Here is a 21,189-nt window from a genome sequence, read left to right on the forward strand (position 1 = left end):
AGTCTAAAATTTAAAGGCTTTATTAAACAAATGAGAAATTGAAGCTCACCAACACTACATATTACGTGACTTTAAACTATGCTTTAAACTAAGACTATGGAAAGAAAATTATCGGGCACGTCGTGAAAACTTACTCTACACAATTTTAATAACAAATACACCCCCCCTTTCCACTTCTTCTCTCAACCTCTATCCTATTTCGGGAACTTCACCAGGTCGTCTGGGGTACTTACAGCTAGATCGATGAAGGGTCAGGAGCCATCAGAAAAGAGAGAGACCCTTGCTTGCCTGCTCCTTTTTATACCCGAGAGTTTCTCCCTTGAAAACTCCCAGGTAATCCTCTGGACAAAAGGGTCTTTCGATGATTCCCAATTTAGATCTGGCAGGAACAATAGGCTTCCGATGATAATGGGTTTGCTGATGTCACGATGCAACAGCCTAATTGTTATCCCATCACCTGGATGGGCTCCCATTGTCCCGATGGATGAGCCATTTACGATGGTGATTGTCTTGCTGCTGGGCTATTTACCCCCGTCTGCTGGGCTTGGTTCCTTCCTTTGTCTTTCCAAGATAATCTCGTTATCTCCGTCCCGACCTTTCCTGTTCTCACCACTCGCATAGTCATGTGGCTGCCCAGGCCCACAGACAGGATTTGAAATTGTTCTTCTGTGATCCCTTGGGTTTTTTTTCCTTTTGCAGCCAGCATGTCCGGTTTAAAATGTCCAGGTCCTTATCCCCGAGTTCTTCCATAATTTTGGAGGATTTGCCCCAATAACTTACACGAATCACATGACCGCGGCTTCCAAACGCCGGGTTCGATATCTGCGTGCAGCAACAGGCGGCACTACAAGGGCTCCCCCCCCCCCCCAGAATCTGTGGTACGGAAATGCTTGGGTAACCGGACGGTTCGACTGGAACGCGTAGTTCGAGGTCGCGGGTCGAGCGTAACAGTAGGGGTCGGTAAAACAGAACCGGAGGGACGCAAAAAACGGCAACGAGGGAGAGGCGTAACAAAGGGGACCAAAGAAACATGACCGGGGGTAACAGGTGCAGAGGGCGGTAAAACGGTCGGTGGATGTCCTCTACGCCGCGGAGTAGCCACTTTCACTGGGCTATCCTCGTCGACATGTGGTGGCTTAAGGCGGCTCACTGAGAAAAACTCCTCCTTGCCACCCATGTCCAACATAAACGTCGAGGCACCAGTACTCAGCACCCTGTATGGACCCTCGTACACTCGCTGTAACAGCGAGCGGTGAGCATCTCTACGGAGAAAAACATAAGCACATAGAAGGCATATGCACTGCAGACGAACCAGGCCGAGAAGTTGGAACTGGAATCAAAGCGCGCGCCCGCTTGCAAAGGTCAGCTAACAATGCCGAAACCGGGACCTCTTGATCCCTGGAGACAGGCAGGAAATCCCCAGGAACTCGCAAAACCGAGCCGTAAACCAACTCGGCCGAAGAGGCCTTGAGGTCCTCCTTAGGCGTGGTTCTGATGCCTAAGAGGACCCAAGACAACTGGTCGACCCAATCTGGGCCGGTGAGTCAAGCTTTCAATGCCGACGAGGTGCCTGTGGAAACGCTCAAACAAACTGTTGGACTCTGGGTGATACGCGCTGTTCTGATGCAGCTTCGCGCCGTACAGCTCCGCCATACCACTCCACATGCAGGACGTGAACTGGGCCCCATGAACGGTAGTGATATCGGAGGGAACCCCGAAATGACCGATCCAATTCGAGACAATGGCCCTCACGCATGCCTCAGCGGAGTTATCCGTTAATGGTATAGCCTCCGCCCCCCTGGTAAACCTGTCCATGATAGTCAGTAGGTGAGTAGCCCCGCTCAAACAGGGCAAGGGACCCACCAAATCAGCATGGATGTGCAGGAACTTGCCGTCCGGAACGGCGGAATCCTGTACCGGCGGGCGCACATGTCTCTGTACCTTGGAAGTATGGCATGGGATGCAGGAACGGGCCCATGCTGCGACCTGCTTCCTCAACCCATGCCAGACGAACTTCGCCGCGACCAAGGTAGAGGTGGCGCGAATGGGCGGGTGTGGTAGGCTGTGGATAGTGTCGAAAATCTGCCGCCGCCAAGCAACCGGGACAATGAGACGGCCCGTGGAGATATCGCAAAGGACTCGCACGCCGGCACCGCCGCAAGGCACCTTAGCCAGCTTGAGACCGGATTCAGCACTGCGGTAAACCTCCATATCGGCATCTGCCTGTTGGGCAGCAGCCAGCTCCTCATAATCTACGCCTAGACTACGCGCTGAAATCTCGGGCAGCGCTGGATGGGACAACGCGTCAGCCACAACGTTCAGCTTCCCTGCCACATGCCGAATATCGGACGTGAATTAGGAAATGTAGGTGAGGTGCCGTTGCTGTCTGACAGACCAGGGGTCGGATACCTTAGTCAAAGCAAATGTAAGTGGCTTGTGGTCTGTGAATGCGGTGAAAGCGCGCCCCTCCAGGAAATAACTAAAATGGCGGATCGCTAGGTAGAGTGCAAGGAGCTCCCAGTCGAAAGCGCTATACTTAACTTTGGGGGCTCGCAGCTGCCTGCTGAAAGATGCCAGCGGCACCCAGCGACTACCTACGCGTTGCTCGAAGACGGCGCCTACACCAATGTCGGAAACGTCCATGATGAGCGCCGTTTGGGCTGACGCCCTAAGGTGTTCTAGCGTTGACGTGCTGCGTGGCTCGGCGGGACACCGGTCCGACACAGGGATCATGAGTCCGCCTCGTACATCGACTAATGTCGAGCAGGGGCTCTGACATCTTCGGGCCACGGGCCCATATCGTTGATGGTAGTAAGTGATCGCCGTTGACTGTAAACCACTGGCCACGGTGATTCTTCTTCGGCGCTGGGCTGGGCTTCCTCCTCCTCCTGATGTCGGTTCGGCTGCACCCGCTGTGTGACCAGGGGGAGGGCGAAAGCAAACACGTCCCGCCGTCTGTGTGCCCACAGTTCATCAGCTCTCTCCGCGACTTGTTGGGGGTCACTGAAATCGGCTCCGGTGAGCATTAGTTGGACTTCGTCAGGCATCTGCTCCTGGAATGCCTGTTCGAAAAGCAGACATGGGCGGTGCCCGTCCATCAGGGCTAACATCTTCGCCATGATGGTGGATGGCCGCCAATCGCTGACGCAGTCCATGTGCAGCAGCCTCGCTGCCCTGTCTCTGCGGCTGAGACTGTAAGCGCGGAATAGCAGGGCCTTCAGCCCTTCGTATTTGCCGATGGACGGCGGGTCCCTGATGTAAGACAACAGTCTCGAGGCACAGTCCTGCGGCAATGCCCCCACCACATGGTGTTGTCCGCTACGATGCGATGGAGGTGAAACTGTGCCTCAACGTGGGCAAACCACACCTGGTCAGGCCAAAACGATGGCAATTTGAAGGCCGGTGAGCCCTGCCGCATGCTGGCTGATTCTGCGGGAACACTGTCTTCCTGCATAATTATTTTGTCTAACGACGGCTGGACAGGTTGGGGTCACCAATTTGGTGGTCTCAAGAACGGCAACTGTAGTTTTAAACTGATCTTTATTCGAAAGTTCGGTTTTCAGTACACAGGTTCTCTAGACACGTCTGGCCACATCAGTGGTCAGCGCTGAACTGCCGTGCGAAAGCAAAACCGCGCGAAAACAAGCAGCACCTCCCGAGTCACGTGACCGCGGCTTCCGAACGTCAGGTTCGATACCTGCGTGCGCCAGCAGGCGCTGCTACAATAGGTTAAATCCTTTATCAGACTTGACTGGTTTGTCAGACTTGACTTTCCTTAGATGCGGGCTCCTGAAATGGTTCTTGGCTTCTGTGGATTAAGGATTTTTCTCTTCCTCTCTCACTTATTGACCAATGTTTCAATAGCCTTACTGGACTATTGTGATACCTCTTGTTCCTATTGCATCAACAAAGCTTCAGAGAGCTTCAGGGACTGAAGGGAGCTTCAAGCTGGCTTTTATCGTTACTTGACTAGATTTTATGAAATTGGGCAAATGTCATTAGTAATAGTTTATTGCAGAAATCATGTTAATAAATCACAATGCAAATGTTGTTTGTTACATTTATGCGGTCAGGATCTCAATGCACATTTTCCACCCATTTTAGCTTCCTTTATCTGTCAAAGATTATTAGTGAGCACCACAATGTTAAATAGGGTTAAGAGGGCAAACTAAGAACATTATTGTAAGGTAGGCAATGCTATCGGAAAGAAGTGTCCTTGGCTCACACTTGTGAGTGTTGAATTTAGAAATGAGATCAGAATTAATTTATTCACACCTAGAGCAATTTACTCTTGAAATAGACTTGCATATCGTATTGTGGGGACAGGATACAATTGTCAATCTTTCTTTCCAAAACTTTCTTACTCCAGTACTTTTTTGTTACTTTCCAGACAGTTGGACTAAGATAATTTAATTACTGATATTTTTCTTATTTCTCATATAAACAGTAGTTGAGAAACTTAAGATTTGCCAGCAAGTTGGTATTGATCTAAAGCTTTATCTATAAATTTGCTTGTTGTGTAAGATTAACTTGAAATTTTGATTCTACTTTATTTACACACACAAACATCCAGCAAATTAACTTGTATTGTTGTCACATAAGCAGATCAGAAGAAAAAAATGGGCTTCAGTTAATTTAAGGTTACAATTCCGATAAACTATTTCCAATGTTAAGTTCTTCAAATGGAGCCCACAGGAAGTGAAAGAATGGAATAAGGTCACTGTGAAGAATGTTACATGCAACCCTTTTTTAATGGAGTAGAGGAGAGAAGGAACATAATAGAATGGTTTGTTTTCACAGAGAACAGTGATAGGACAGTCTATGACTAGTGTTGCCTTGGTTGGCTGGTATCCAGCTTGCGGAAATTGTGTTCAGTGTAGACAGATGTTTGAAGGCAAATAATACTATACCAAACGTGTAATTATATTTGCTAACTATGATTAAGGCTGCATCTCATATAGGGGTGATAAAGCAATCTTTCAAAATGCAAATATTCATCTTGGAAAACAGCTTTCCTTCCGGCCAGTAACTTTTACATTTCTGCCTGAACACAATTCCCCAGAGATTGCATGTGTTTCAGGAGCAAGGAGTCTGATCAACTTGTTGGTTTATGCTATTCAGTTACTAAAACTCAATCCTCTTGCTTAGGCAAGGCAATGCTGGGAGTTCATGTGTTTTCCATACTCACTCTGCATGCCCAAATAGCTTACAGCAAAACCTGACCAACTGAGGATTTTGTTGAGAGGTAATGTTATTGCAGTGAGAATAATATTGCAGTGGACTGGGAGATGCAACGGTTATGGGAATATTATGCTGTAGTACCGTTTAGATGAGAGTGTGAAGGGCCTGTCCCACTTACGTGTCCTTGGCACGCAAATCACGCAACCTCATGGTCGCGTTGAGGCGCCCGGGCATCGTATGACTTCGCGGGGCCAGTCCCACTTAGAAGCGCGGAGAGGTATATAGTTGTGAGCGACATCGCGCGGGGCTCTGAAATTTTTGTAGTGCACGAAATCTTCGCACGCCAACGGCCTGTTGTGGAACTGACGGCCAAAGTGGGACAGGCCCAAGACCCGCAACATCTCACCTCCAACAGCAGCAGAAGCAGTCAAATGATCGCCGAGCACGGCCTGGGGCTCACGGCCGTTGCGGTGTGGATCCGCCCCCACTTCTACTCCCAGAACGGATCCAAGAAAATTGAAGATTTGAAAATTGAAGATTTGAGAATTGAAAATTGAAGACACAAAATGCAGGAGTAACTCAGCGGGACCGGCAGCATCTCGGGAGAGAAGCAATGGGTGACGTTTCAAGTCAAGACCCTTCTTTTCAAACTGAAGAAGAGTCTCGACCCGAAACATCACCCATTGCTTCTCTCCAGAGATGCTGCCAGTCCCGCTGAGTTACTCCTGCTTTGTGTCCATCTTCAAATGACGTCACGTGCTCCAGACGGCTGTGAGTATGCATGAAATCGCGCCCGACCTTCGCGGGACTGTCGCGGTTGAACGCGACCATGAGGTCGTGTAATTTGCGTGCCAAGGACCCGTAAGTGGGACAGGCTCTTTAGGCACCAATCTTCTGTGTACTTGCACCTGCATAATTTAACAACTTTGCACTTGCATAATTTAAAACCAGCAAAGAACTCCACTCAACAGCTTCTCATTTTAAAGAAGTGTTCAGGGGCTTGAATTCACTTGCCCTTGAAAACAGACTCAGGAATTGCAATTGCAGGCAACCCACATCCACTGATGCAATGTTGGCAATATGCCAGCTCACGACCAGTCACTATGAATCTTTATTTTGTTTCCATTTCCAGCACCTGCAGTTTTTTGTTCCACCTACTAACCTTTCATCGGCTGGATTGGGGATCCAATAATGTGAATGGCCCCTTCCAGCTAAAGTTACCCTGCAACTCTTGAAGAAGAGATCAGTATACCTGAAGCAGATGCTGGCAGCTGTTGTGCAAAGCAGTAACAATGGAAATGCACTCACTTAATATTACACACAAAATCACCTGTTCAGTTGCTGACCTTGCAAGGGAATCTGGAGGAGTAATGTGAGATCCTGGGGTGGAGGATGTTCGGGACAATAGACTTGAGTGGTGCCAGCTCAGCCGATGGCAAGTATACACATATGGTTTCATTGCCAGGAATTCAGATTTCAAATTAGTGTCAGTAGGTAAGAAGGTTAAATGGATCGGGACAATCTAATACTTTCTGTATGGGAAGCCTATAAATAAAGGCACAATATTGGGCATACTGAGGATTCTACCATCAGTTTGGGATAGGGCTTTGTGAGGTACTGGGAATGTACATCTCCTGTATAGAAGAATTGGCCACTTCCATCTCCATGCTTGTGCACTGTACCATTTGACAATGTTTTACATCCATTCCAAGGGAGTGCATGAGAATACACCTGGCAATACAGAGTCAGCAGAAAGTCTTTCAATATTTGTGGCAACAGCTGGAAATAATCCACTCGTAACTCCATGGTAAATATCACAAGAGTGGGAATACTTATCAAGATTAATAAAGAGTGTTGACGTATATCAAACACAAAAGGACAGAACTGGTGGCAAATCATCTTTACACGCTCGCCTGCATACTTCCAGTGGATATTCACAATGTACGCACTATGGCAGACAGAGCACTTTGTGCTATCTGCACCAAGTAATGAAATATTAGAGTGTGCACTTGTGCCAAGGATACCATATTTGGAGCTCCAAAGTTGCAATTGGCAATGCTAATTTGTTGTCATTAATGTTTGAAGGTGGTAAAAAGAGCTGCCTTTTTAGCACAAAGACATAAATATTTATTCTGGCACTGGGAACTTTTCTTAAGTTTGTTTTGGACCACTGAAGATGTCCTCGTATCTATACAAAAATGTAAAATAGCACACCCCGTTTCTGATAAATCCCTCTTCTGGTTTGTATTTTGTGGTGAGTGATCATTTAAAGTTTATCACATTTGTTTTCTCTCAATGTTGAATATTACTCTGAGGTGGATATCAAATTTACCTGTGCGATGTATTTCATGCTAAACTAGGTAAAAGCATAACTTTAAAAAAAACAAGGGTGGCAAAGGAATATCGAAAAAAGCAGAATAAACATTGACTATTCATAAATAATGTGCGCTTGAATAGAATTTATAGCATATATATCGACCACATGGCTCAAATAATCAATGCTGGTTCTAATGCTTTGTTCATCCACCTACCCTCTACATCAACATCCTCTCTGCCTTATATGCTTGTGCAGTTTGTCATTAAAAGTGCCTCATCTACACCATGTTGTTGCAAATGACACATTCTAACAAGTCTCTTGATTAAAAAAAAGTCTCTTGAATTCCCTATGGGATTTATCCAGTTTAGGACTGCTTATCAACTGGAGAAACAATTATACACTTTCTTTTGCACAGGAGCTGGAGGTCGGTGAATCTTCAAGGACTGAGCCTACTGCCAGTGTTGTCTGTAAACTATATTTACCTCGGGCAGATGCAGGGGTTGAACTTGATGATGCCGTGCACTTTGGAGTTAATCAGAGAGGAGGAACAAGGCTCTGCCAAGGTAGCTAAATGTTGGCCATTCCTGTTGGAAACAATGACTTTTGCCAATATGATTTAGCTCAATGTGTTTCTAATGCAATAGGTTATTCAGTGAAAACCTATAATCAGTTTAACAAATAGAAGATGTTGTACATTTAAGTAAGAAATGCATTGATTTGAGAATTTTAGGTTTTGATAGAATTGCAGACTTTTGGCAATTTAAGTTGGGATTCTTTCAATTTTTTTTCACAGAGAACGCTTGGGATCCTTACAAAATTCTTAAGGGGTTGGACAGGCTAGATGCAGGAAGATTTTCCCGATTTCACAGGGTCACAGCTTAAGGATAAAAGGGGAAATCCTTTAAAACCGAGATGAGAAGAACTTTTTTTTCACGCAGAGAGTGGTGAATCTCTGGAACTCTCTGCCACAGAGGGTAGTTGAGGCCAGTTCATTGGCTATATTTAGGAGGGAGTTAGATGTGGCCCTTGTGGCTAAAGGGGATCAGAGGGTATGGAGAGAAGGCAGGTACGGGATACTGATTGGATGATCAGCCATGATCATATTGAATGGCGGTGCAGGCTCGAAGGGCCGAATGGCCTACTCCTGCACCTAATTTCTATGTTTCTATGTTTCTATGTAATGCTTGAACTCTGTGCATCTCCTCTTTAATTTCCTGTTTATTGAAGGTCTGACCTTTCCATGTCACTCGACAAAAGAATACATAACTGGCATACTCTGTGAGCCTCTTGACAACATATGTATTTATTTCCTAGTTGTCCCCTTGACAGTGATAGACACAATAAAAATTCCAGGGGCAGAACACTCACAAATGCAAATCAAAATTTTTATCTCTGATGTCTTGAATTTTTTAGAGTGGGTGGAGTAAGTGTGGGACGTTGGAATAGAGGGCTTCACATGATTTGTTAAAGCATTTCTTAAATTTATTCTACAAATACATACTGCAACTCCATGGTGCAAGCTAGTATTTTTAAATAAATAGATAAACAGAATTACCAATAATGATCAAAAATCAGTTGTTTCAGTTTAACCAATGGAAATACCAGTTACAATTAAATGTAACCACGTTATGATGGGTTTATTTTGCAATTTAAAAAAATAACATGCACATTACATCTGATTATCATAATTTATTATTCATTTTTCCTATCTGCATACTAGATTTACCCAAGAGGTTTTAGCAAGAAATAGCTTGCTATTTTGTAGGACAGAGGAATAGTTATTTAGTAAGCAATAACATTTTAGAATACTTGATTAAAATGCTCTTGCACAGAGTTAGTCATGCATTATAGATACCTGGGAAAGTGGTTAATTTGGTCATTAGAACCTACCCCTAAAGATGATGTGGTGCATTTAATGTTTCTCCTCCTTTCAATGCCAGCTTATGCAATTTTGCCATGTGCACCAGTATGTTTAAAGCACATTCAACAAGGGAATTAAAGACCTGAAATGACTCAACCCAAAATATCACTTATCCGTTCTCCAGTGATTCTGCTTGACCTGTTGAGTTTTGTGTCCTTTTGTGACACAAAAATACTTTGATTATAAAGGGGATAATTAAATAAGTTGTAAGTGATTTGTTGTAATGGATTTTTTTGCCACTGAAATCTACATGGGAAACTACGCTACCATTTTCTCTTAGCCTTTATACTCATGCGCCCATTCTGCATGTCTTTTGTTTGTTTTCTTTTAAAATAACTTGATTTAGAATATTATTGCAAAAGTTAAATTAAAGTGTCTCCCTTGCTGTCCAGGATGTACTTCATCCCTCTTGTTCCCATTGATCCCAGATGATTTTCAGCACATCAGCTGACACCATGTGTTCCCAAGTAGGCCCAAGTACGATTGACATCTTTAAAGCTTTCGCAGGGAGATTGGTGATCAAACTGTTCACATAGAAATGATATCAATGTAAAGGGTATAAAATGACCTGCAGTTATGTCCATTGATTTTGACAAGTGAATGAATATTTTGTAAGTTCAAAAGATATCTTCAAATATTCATGATTGCAATATGCTATTCACTCTTATACCAATCTAGCTGGAAATCACTCCAACCCATTTAGACACGGAGCATTAAGAAAATACAGCTATTTATTGAGGCAGTGTAATTTTATTTAAGCTTTTACAAACAAATGCTCATAGGTAACCCACATGTCAGGTTTTCATAGGTAGTAGCAACTCACCAACTTAAATGAAGCATTTGTTCTTTGAAGATGATGGATTTGTATCACTTTAATACCCACAAAGGTAACAGTAAGTCACTTCAACACACTTGTATCAAAGAAATAAAAATAGGAAACATCAAAGAAACTAATCAAATAAAAACAGAAAATAGCAGAAACCCTCAACAGGCAGGGAACATTTATGGAAAGAGAAGCAGTCAGACCGTGGCAAAAGTTGTGCCTCTATTTAAGAAGGGCTGTTAGGAAAAGCTTGGGAATTACAGGCCAGTGAATCTAACATCTGTGGTCGCAAGGTTCCTAGAGAGTATTATGAGGGATAAGATATACAAGCATTTAGATACATGTATATAGATGAACAAGAGCTGATGATGGACAGTCAGCATGGTTTTGTGCGTGGGTGATCATGTCTCATAAATTTGACTGAGTTTCTTTAAGATGTGACCAAAAAGGTTGATGAGGGCAGAGATCTAGGCATTGTATATATTGATTTCAGCAAAGCATTTTTTTAGAAACACAGCACGGAAACAGGCCCTTTGACCCACCGAGTCCACACCGACCAGCGATACCCGCACATTAACACTATTCTACACACACAAGGGACAATTTACACTTATACCAAGCCAATTAACCTCCAAACCTGTACGTCTTTGGAGTGTAGGAGGAAACTGAAGATCTCGGAGAAAACCCTTGCACGGCACGGAATCTTTAACAATATTCTGCATGGTAGGTTGCTCTGGAAGTTTAGATCACATGGGATCCAAGGAGAGATAGCTGAATGAATAGATAATTGGCTTCATGCAAGGAAGCAGAAGGTGATGGTGGAAGGTTGTTTTTTGGACTTGAGGCCTGTGATGAGTGGTGTGCCTCAGGTTTTGGTGCTGGACCCATTCCTGTTCTCATCTATATTAATGATTTGGATGAGGATATACAAGGCATGCTTAGCAAGTTTGCAGATAACACTAAAGTGGGTGGTATTGTAGATAGTGAAGGTGGTTGTCAAAAACTGCAGCAGGATCTTGATCGGTTGAGCAGTTAGGCTGAGGAATGGTTGATGGAAATTAATACAGAGAAATGTGAGGTAGTTTGACAAGGGAAGGACCTACATAGTTAATGGCAGGGCTCTGGAGAGTGTTGTCGAGCAGAGGGATCTAGGAGTGCAGGTACATAGTCACAGGTAGAAAGGGTGGTCAAAAAGGCTTTTGGCACATTTGCCATCATCAGTCAGAATATTGAGTATAGAAGCTGGGAGGTCATGTTACAGTTGTATAAGACATTGGTGAGGCCACATTTAGAGCATTCAGTTTTGGTCCACATCTTATCGGAAAGATGTTGTCAAGCTGCAACGAATGCAGAAGATTTACGAGGAAGTTGCCAGGACTAGAGGGCCTGAGCTATAGGGAGATGTTGAGCAGTTTAGGACTTTATTCCTTGGAGCGCAGGAGAATGAGAGTTGATCTTATGGAGGTGTACAAGATCATGAGAGCAATAGAAAGAGTAAATGCACAGAGTCTTTTGAGGAAACGATATGTCTTGTGATTGAAGGTTGGAGGTAGTAGAAATTGTAAAAAATGGTCCCTTGAATGCAGGGGCTGGGAGGATAGCAAATTAAGATGTGGGGATTCTCTGCTTTTCAGTAAGGTGAGGAGGTAAGAGCAGAGGTTTGGGGAATCGATGGGATGTAGTGAAGGACTTCGCCAACCATGGTAGATGGGAAGGCATAGTACAGGAAGAAGATAAACATAACAAAGGAATCAACTCACCTGCATTGAGCCTTCCCACTGTAGACATGACACAATCATCAGTAATGGACATGATATTTTTAATTTAAAATGGAAATAAATCACTTGGAGACGGAGGGGACAGGAGGCGAAAGCCAGCTGTTGCTTCTGTTGCATTATTCAGCCTGACCTGCTGGGAAATGCCATTATTCTCTCTTTGTTTCAGATATTGTTTAGATGTACAAACAGTGCATTGGGAAAGACACATAATACCTTATCAACAATTCAGGTGTGGAAACTGCATTCATAATGAATTACCATCCCAATTTCAATAATTTTGTGAGCTTCAAAAACAAGTAGAAACTATTTGATAATGGAATCAGCTGCTTTGGAAAATAAAAGAATATCAATGGACCCTGAAATGAGAAGGCTTATTTTTAACAGGTTGATTTCTCTCCCTCCCAGGCTACATGCTTGCCTCCAGATTTGATAGAAAACTCAGTGCAGCACATGACCAATAAAGACTCTTTCTCAGAGGACAATCTTAACCTGCATGCTCCAATGTCAAATCATAGCATGATACAGTGGTTATGTTATTCGATTACCCTAAACTCATGTTCACGATGTGAGTTCAAACCCCACCTCAACATCTGGGGAATTGAAAGTCAGGAGATCAATTAATTGTATTTTAAAGCTGGTAGCAGTAGTGGTGAAGCTACTGGATTGTACCAGAATGTAAACCCATCTGCTTCAGCATTGTCATCAGGGAAGCAAAGCTGCCAATCTTATGAAGTCTATCCTTGGTATGTTTTGGGTGACTCCTTAATAACTGCTGACATACTGAGAAGATAGCACAATCCACAAGCTAATACGAATGGACAATCAATGTCGACTTTGTCAGTGACATCCACATACTGTGAACAAATACAAAAATGTTGAGACTAAAATTAAAAATAGCAACTTGGTTTCAACTTGGTGGACATATCATAGCCTGGAAACAGAGCATTCAATCCAACTTGTCTGTCACCCAACTACCCCTCTCCAGTTGAGCAGCATTAATGTATTGTAGCTGTGTCGAGTGCTGGTACATGCCATGAATTTAAAACAAACTTTTGTTTCTATTTTCAATTTCTGACAATGGGTCCGAGACATTAACTCTGTTTCTCTTTCCACAAAGGCTGTGCTACCTGCTGAGTCTTCCCAGCATTTTCTGTTTTTTTTCTGGAATCTATCTTCATCCTGAAGACACTGCAGAATATGTCATGTGGCAGGGAACAAACTCCAACGTTTTCTGCATTGGAGGTAAGTCTGCCAACTGATGTGAACTCCGAAAAAGTTATTCATATATCTTGGGAACATTCAATAACCTTTCATCATAAGGTCAGAAGTAGTTTTTTACACAATGTTTACAACTCATCCAAAGATGACGACAGTTATGCTTTTGTGTGGCAAGTTCTGGTCAACAGTTATGTATGAGCTGATATGTAACAAGTAACCCATATAACACAAATGTGTCTGGTAATGACTATCTCACGCAATATTCAAATCCTTGACATTTAACGACATTTCCAAATCCCTATCATCAATATGCTGGTAATCATCAATGACTAAGAACATAGCTGGATCAGCCACATTAAAATTGTGGTTACAAGAACAGGCACGAAGCTGACTATTCTTCAGCAAATAACACATCTCGTATGCCCTAGGGCTTTTAACTGCCTGCAAGGTGCAAGGCAAGAATGTGATGAATTATTCTCTTCTTGCATGGATGCGTGCTTAACACCTTGCAGGACAAAGCAGCCAGTTTAATTAGCAGCCAATCCACCACCAGTGCACTATGACAACATTGTGCGACATTTACAAAATACTCAACATCAGAATGACTAGCATCACTCCACAACTTCTACCCCCAGAAAGGAATATATTCAGCAAGTTCCTATCCAGCTCACACACCATCTTGACTTGGAAATATTTCACTCAGTCCTTTATCATCATTGGACATAAATCTTGAAAAACATTACCTGGCAGAATAGACGATAAATGCTCACCCTACCAGTGAAGTCTGCACCCTTGGGACCCAACCATTAAATAGCATCCGATGGACAATGTCTCAGCTTACAATTAGAAACATAGAAACATTGAAAATAGGTGCAGGAGGAGGCCATTCAGCCCTTCGAGCCAACACCACCATTCATTGTGATCACGGCTGATCGTCCCCTATCAGAGCTCTATCTAGGTCTATCTAACTGTCTTAAATCCATCCAGTGATTTGGCCTCCACAGCCCTCTGTGGCAGGGAAATCCACAAATTCACAACTCTCTGGGTGAAAATGTTTTTTCTCACCGCAGTCTTAAATGGCCTCCCCTTTATTGTAAGACTGTGGCCCCTGGTTCTGGACTCGCCCAACGTTGGGAAATGTTTTCCTGCTTCTAGCTTGTCCAGTCCTTTTATAATTTTATATGTTTCTATAAGATTCCCCCTCATCCTTGTAAACTCCAGTGAATACAAGCCTAGTCTTTTCAATCTTTCCTCATATGACAGTCCCGCCATCCCAGGGATTAATCTCATGAACCTACGCTACACTGCCTCAATCACAAGGATGTCCTTCCTCAAATTAAGAGACCAAAACTGTACACAATACTCCAGATGTGGTTTTACCAGAGCTCTGTACAACTGCAGAAGAACCTCTTTACTCCTATACTGAAATCCTCCTGTTATGAAGCAATTAAGCAAATTTCAAGCTTCTGCCTTGACAGCTTAGACTGCTGCACTTGTGGCTGTGGACTACAGTTTTCAAAGTGCCTTGGAGACTGATGCAGCAGTCCTTCAGATTGCTTTGATTGCACAAATCTGCAGTTTCCTCCCAGGATAGCTGCAATTGCCTTCCAATTGCCAGTGCTGTTGCCCTCATCTGTCAGCCAAACAGCCTAACCTGCAAATGCAATTCATAGCCAGGCTCCTGAGGCACAGACTACTCAAGGTCACCATCCATCTATGGTGTCCTCCACAGAAAGCAGCAATCTTCTACCATCGAAACACCATATGAAATGTTTTGTTGTTGCTTGCTATCCATTCAACAAAAAGACTATGCATGTTTATAGTCAAGCCGTCTACAGTATACAGATACAGGATAAAGCGAATAGCATTAGTGCAAGATAAAGTCCAGTAAAGTCCGATTAAAGATAGTCCGTAGGTCTCCAATGAGGTAGATGGTAGGTCATGATCACTTTCGAATCAGTGATAGGATGGTTCAGTTGCCTGATAACAGCTGGGACGAAACTGATCCTGAATCTGGAGTTATGCTTTTTCACATTTTTGTACCTCTTGCCTCGCAGTGCTTCCACACCTCAAAAAAAATGTCCTTCAATAGAATCCCAAATTTCCTGGAATTTGATGATATTTCCTGAAATTTTCAAAAATGCTTCCTGCGTGCTATTTGTTGTTGGGTTTTTTTTTTGGGCACACGTTTACAACACAAAGAAGAACAAGGCAAACTAGATCTCTGTATCTACACCGTATCTGCCTGCTTCTGTTACTCACTTGTACAGTGTTATGCAAAGAAGCTTTCGTTGCCTCCAACAGCTTTCTTTGTTTTTTCTACATGCTCTCACGTGTCTCAGTCTCTGCTCTCTCTCCCACTCCCTCCCTCCCTCCCTCTCTTCCTCCCTCCTCTCTCCCTCCCTCTCTCCTCCCTCCCTCCCCTCCCTCCCTCTCTCCCTCTCATTGTCCCTTCCTCCTCCCTCTCCCTCACTTCCTCTCTCCCTCTCTCTCTCCCCCTCCTTCCCTCTCCCTTCCTCCCTCTCCCTCCCTCCTAATTTCTCTCCTCCCTCTCTCTACCTCCCTCCCTCATTCTCCCTCCCTCTCTCTCCCTCCCTCCCTCTCTCCCTCTCTTTCCCTTTCCCTCCCTCTCTCTCTACCTCCCTCCCTCTCCCCATAACTCTCTCCCCTCTCTCTCCCCTTTCCCTCCCTCCCTCTCTCTCTCTTCCCTCCCTTCCTCTCCCTCTCCCTCCCTCATTCTCTCTCCTCTCCCTCTGTCTCTCTTCCCTCCTCTCCCCCTCTCTCCTTCCCTCCCTCTCTCTCTCTCCCTCCCTCTCTCTCTCCTTCCTCTCCCTCTCTCTCTCTCCTCCCTTCCTCCCTCCTCCCCCCTCTCTCCCTCTCGCTCCCTCAGATAATTCTCCTCCCCTCCCTCTCCCTTTTTTCTCTCCCTCCCTCTCTTATTCCATCCCTCCCACCCTCTCTCTCTACCCCTCCCTCTCTCTCCCTCCGTCTTTCTCCCTCTCTCCTTCCTCCCTCTCTCCCTCCCTCTCTTCCACTCTCCCTTCCCTCTCTCCCTCTCTCCCTTTCCTCTCTCCACCGCTCTCTCTCACTCTCTCCACCCCTCCCTCTCTCCCTCTCTCCCTCGGCCCCTTGAGCCCACCCACCGTTCTGTAAAATCAAGGCCAATCCCAATGTAACTGCAATCCCAGACTACTGGTAACTTTTCACCATTATGGCTCGTTTTCACGGGGCGACGACGCAAGATGTAGCCAGAGTGGAGTGGTCGTGGCCTAGCACGATATCACACGATATAACGGGGGTAGAGTAAAGAGTTCCCACGGTACTCGGCAATTCTGTCATTTGTGCGAGTGACTTGTCCGTCTCCCGATCTTTCCCGAATCAACATCGTGGACTGTAGTGTAGTTAATCACGTGGCACAAATGATGTTACTTTGTTGTCACACACTCTATTCGTTTTTTTCACCCGAGCTCTTTAATGAGCTGAAGAATAATCTGTGTTTTTTTAGACAAATGTTGTTTGGTGTGATGCACCTTCTCTCAATATGTGCAAGAAGTCGTCTTTTTATTTTGTCAAATATGAATAAAGACTGCGTCTCACATTGACCGTGATGATTGCGTTATTTTATGATCTACTGAGAGGTGAAACTTTCAGTCTGAAGAAACTTTCAGCCCGAAACGCCACCCGTTCCTTCTCTCCAGAGATGCTGCCTGTCCCGCTGAGTTGCTCCAAGCAACTGGTGTCTATCTTCAAAGGACTGACCAGGACTGCCTCTCTCTCTCTCTCTCTCTCTCTCTCTCTCTCCCCCTCCCTCTCTCTCTCTCACACAGGCATGAATGGATGAACTCCGCGGGCCAGGCAGCATCTACGGAGAGAAATGGACAGACGACCCATTCTTCAGGCTGCCTTATGTCTCTTCCCCCCTCACCCCAACTCCCACCCACACACGCGAATGCTGGAGAAACTCAGCGGGTGCAGCGGGGCCGAAACGTTGTCTATTTCCTTCGTTCCATAGATGCTGCTGCACCCGCTGAGTTTCTCCAGCATTCGCGTGTGTGGGTGTGGGTTGGGGGGGGGGGGGGGGAGAGAGACAGAAGGGAGCCTGAAGAATGGGTCGCCTGTCCATTTCCCTCCGTAAATGCTGTCTGGCCCGCGGAGTTCCTCAAGTCATGCCTGTGTGAGAGAGGGAGGGAGAGAGAGAGAGAGAGGCAGTCCTGGTCAGTCCTTTGAAGATAGACACCAGTTGCTTGGAGCAACTCAGCGGGACAGGCAGCATCTCTGGAGAGAAGGAACGTAAATGCTGCCTGGCCCGCGGAGTTCCTCCATTCATGCCTGTGTGAGAGTGAGGGAGGGAGAGTGTGAAGAAGGCTCTCGACCCGAAACGCCACCCCGTCCTTCTCTCCAGAGATGCTGCCTGTCCCGCTGAGTTGCTCCAAGCAACGGGTGTCTATCTTCAAAGGACTGACCAGGACTACCTCTCTCTCTCTCTCTCTCTCTCTCCCTCCCTCTCTCTCACACAGGCATGAATGGATGAACTCCGCGGGCCAGGCAGCATCTCCGGAGGGAAATGGACAGCGACCCATTCTTCAGGCTACCTTATGTCTCCCCCCCCCCCCCCCCCTCACCCCAACTCCCACCTACACACACGAATGCTGGAGAAACTCAGCGGGTGCAGCGGGGCCGAAACGTTGTCTATTTCCTTCGTTCCATAGATGCTGCTGCACCCGCTGAGTTTCTCCAGCATTCGCGTGTGTGGGTGGGAGTTGGGAGGGGGGGGGAGACATGAGGCAGCCTGAAGAATGGGTCGTCTGTCCATTTCCCTCCGTAAATGCTGTCTGGCCCGCGGAGTTCCTCCATTCATGCCTGTGTGAGAGGGAGGGAGAGAGAGAGAGAGAGAGAGAGAGAGAGATGCACACACAAGGTGGATGCGAAATCTTACCTGCCTGTTTCAGTGACAGACACCCACCGCCAGTAAATGAAGTCACCCCCATCTGTCTCCCCCTCCTCTCCCTCGACTCCCCCACCTTTCCCTCCCAACTCCAGTCCCGTCCCGACCCCCTGGGAAACTGAAGGTTTCCCGCTGTAATTAAAAAATTCCCACGGTAGACTGTAAAACTGGGACCCTGGTTCTGGACTCACCCAACATCGGGAACATTCTTCCTCCATCTAGCCTGTTCAATCCCGTAGATACGATTAGACAGGTATCTAGTTATTTAATTCATTTAATGATTTCTATCGCCCAGCCTCTCATCTTTCAATCGGGTTCGGCCAGGAAGGAACTGCAGATGCTGGATTAAAATGAAGATAGACACAACATGTAGCTCAGCGGGACAAGCAGCATATCAGAAGGGTCTCGCCGCGAAATGTCACACATTCCTTCTCCCCAAAGATGCTGCCTGACATCGAACTCATTATCTTTAAACCGGCATCTGCTGTTCCTTCCGACACATACACAAGAAATAAGCAACTTTTCGGGCCGAAACGTTGCCTATTTCCTTCGTTCCATAGATGCTGCTGCACCCGCTGAGTTTCTCCAGCATTTGTGTGTGTGGGTGGGAGTTGGGGTGGTAGAGAGATAAGGCAGCCTGAGGAAAGGCTCGCCTGTCAATTTCCCTCCGTAGATGCTGCCTGGCCCGCGGAGTTCCTCCAGTTAGAAACTGCTTTCAGACAAAAAGAGACACACTGACATTAATGAAATGCTTAGCTAGTTTTATTAGATTTGTATGTAAATAGCAAACTGGCTGGATTCACTCTATCCAACTTCCGGGTTCGCCGTTGGCAGGAGTTCCCACGGTGACCGCAAGAGTTACTACGGATATCGCACGGGACACTTCGTTCATAAAATGTTGCAATGCTCAACCACAAGTGCACAAGACACTCTTGGACAAATTCAAACATGTTTGAATTTTCTCCCGAGTACCCAAGGTACACGATTACCTGCCGTTAGCGCCACGGTGGTCCACGAATGCCGTATTGTTACCGCACGAGGTTCCCACGATGTCAAACTCTGGTTACCTCTTGCGTCAAGTCGCACCGTGAAAAGGGGGTTTGAGGCTTATCCAGAATTCTACCACTGCCTGAAAACTATTCAAAGGCACAACTGCCACTGAGAAAGAGAATTCCAAAGACTCATTGTTATACGAGAATTTTCCCGAACAGGCTGTGACACATAGCGCGGTGGCCATAGCGCTATGTTTAAAGCCCACAGCGCTCCAGCCGGCACCTCTTTCTTGAAATTCCCACGTGTTAAACTGAGAGTGTCTGTTTAAACCTTTGAGCGCCAAACCGGCAGTGCTGTGTTTATTATCTTTACACCCCTTCCCGTGCTGGTTGCGGATTTTTCCCAAAATTATTAAATTTCCCTAAAATTACCGAAAAGAACCAGAATTTTAGGTAATTTCCTTCAAAGTGTAAACACTGGCCTGATGGGAGAGGGGAGAAAAGGGAGTGTCTCCATCAGGTGGCGCCACCGCAGTGGCTGCCTCGCCAGCAGCTGGTTGGTCCTTTTACCATTTTTGTTTTTTTAGTGTGTCTAAATGTGTTTCAATGTTTCTTAGTATGTCTTATGTGGGGGGTGGTGAGGGGGAATAGGGGGAAACCGTTTTTCAGTCACTTACCTGGATGGTGATGCGTCTTTTCTCCGTGTCGCATCTTCAACCTCCCCTCTCACGGCCTTTCCTACTGGAGGCTGGCCCAGAGCATTAGCAGCAGGCGCAGCGCGGAATTGCCATCGCAGAGCGGGGCGATCCCTTGCCGGGGATTGCCAGTGTTGGAGCTCCGGAGTGCTGGGCCTGCTGACTTCAACACCGTGGAGCTGTGGTCTGCTTTCTTGTGCTTTCTTCGCGATCCCTTGCCGAAGATCGCCAATGTTGGAGCTCCGTCCAGCGGGGCCTGTGGACTTCGGAAGCCAAGCCAGAGAGTGTGTGTTTCGATCATCTCGGCGAGAGGGTCTGTACATCTGCGGAGGGTTCAAACGCCCCGACCACGGGTGAACAAAGAGGAAGATGACTGAACTTTATTGCCTTCCATCACAGTGAGAAATGTTGATTCCACTGTGGTGGATGTTTATGTTTAAATTCTATTGTGTATTGTGTTGTTTTTATTTGTATTGCTGTATGGTAACTCAAATCTCACTGTACCAATTGGTGCATGTGACAATAAATGTGAACCTGAACTTGAACTTGAGACTCCACTTTGATTATGCTGGTGGCCTTGCCGAGGCAGCGTGAAGTGTAGATGGGGTCCATGAAAAGGATGTTGGTTTGTGTGATGGTCTGGGCTACCTCCACAACTCTCTGCAATTTCTTGCGGTCTTGGATAGAGCTATTCACAAACCATGCTGTGATGCATCCCAATAAAATGCTTTCTACCATGCATCCATAGAAATTGGTGAGAGTTATGGTGACATGCCAAACTTGCCAAGCATTCCAAGGAATTAGGCATTGGTGTGCTTTCTTGGCTACCTATGCACCAAAATAGTAAGATTAAACGAGAACTTACCAGTTTGAAGTTTGATCTGTATTTTATGAGGAGTTACGATGAGGGATTACGTGAAGAACCCCGCTTCCAACGCATGCGTGGCATTCTTCAAAGCAGCGGTGTGAGGTCACAGGAACCTATAATGATCTAACATAGTAAGATTATCAAAGAGATACCAGTTTTTGATATGATCATAAGAGGGTGGGAGCGGAGGGCACGTAATCCCTCATCGTAACTCCTCATAAAATACAGATCAAACTTCAAACTGGTAAGTTCTCGTTTAATCTTACTATTTTACTTCGGAGTCACGTGAGTGACTTCGTGAAGATTTCAAAGCTCTGTGACCTCATGCCGTGGAACGAGTCCATGCTTCACAACTGCCTTGGGTATTGGGAGAGAGCATCATTAGTAATTTTAAAACACAATTATACAAAGAGTTGTGTGGTATAACGAAAAAATATATAAAATTTTTTAA

At 45.6% G+C, this 21,189-nt stretch overlaps 1 long non-coding RNA gene across 1 annotated transcript in view; it reads left to right on the forward strand.

Annotated features, from left to right (window-relative positions):
• Positions 1 to 7,949: 7,949 nt before the first annotated feature.
• LOC129700389 (uncharacterized) overlaps positions 7,950 to 21,189 on the forward strand; it is a 28,424-nt gene continuing 15,184 nt past the window's right edge. Inside the window, exons 1-2 of the long non-coding RNA XR_008724050.1 lie at positions 7,950 to 8,061; positions 13,138 to 13,262. This is a non-coding gene — a long non-coding RNA (uncharacterized LOC129700389). The remainder of the gene's footprint in view (positions 8,062 to 13,137; positions 13,263 to 21,189) is intronic.

The sequence above is a fragment of the Leucoraja erinacea genome, chromosome 9 (assembly GCF_028641065.1).
Source record: "Leucoraja erinacea ecotype New England chromosome 9, Leri_hhj_1, whole genome shotgun sequence".
Classification (NCBI taxonomy): Eukaryota; Metazoa; Chordata; class Chondrichthyes; order Rajiformes; family Rajidae; genus Leucoraja; species Leucoraja erinaceus.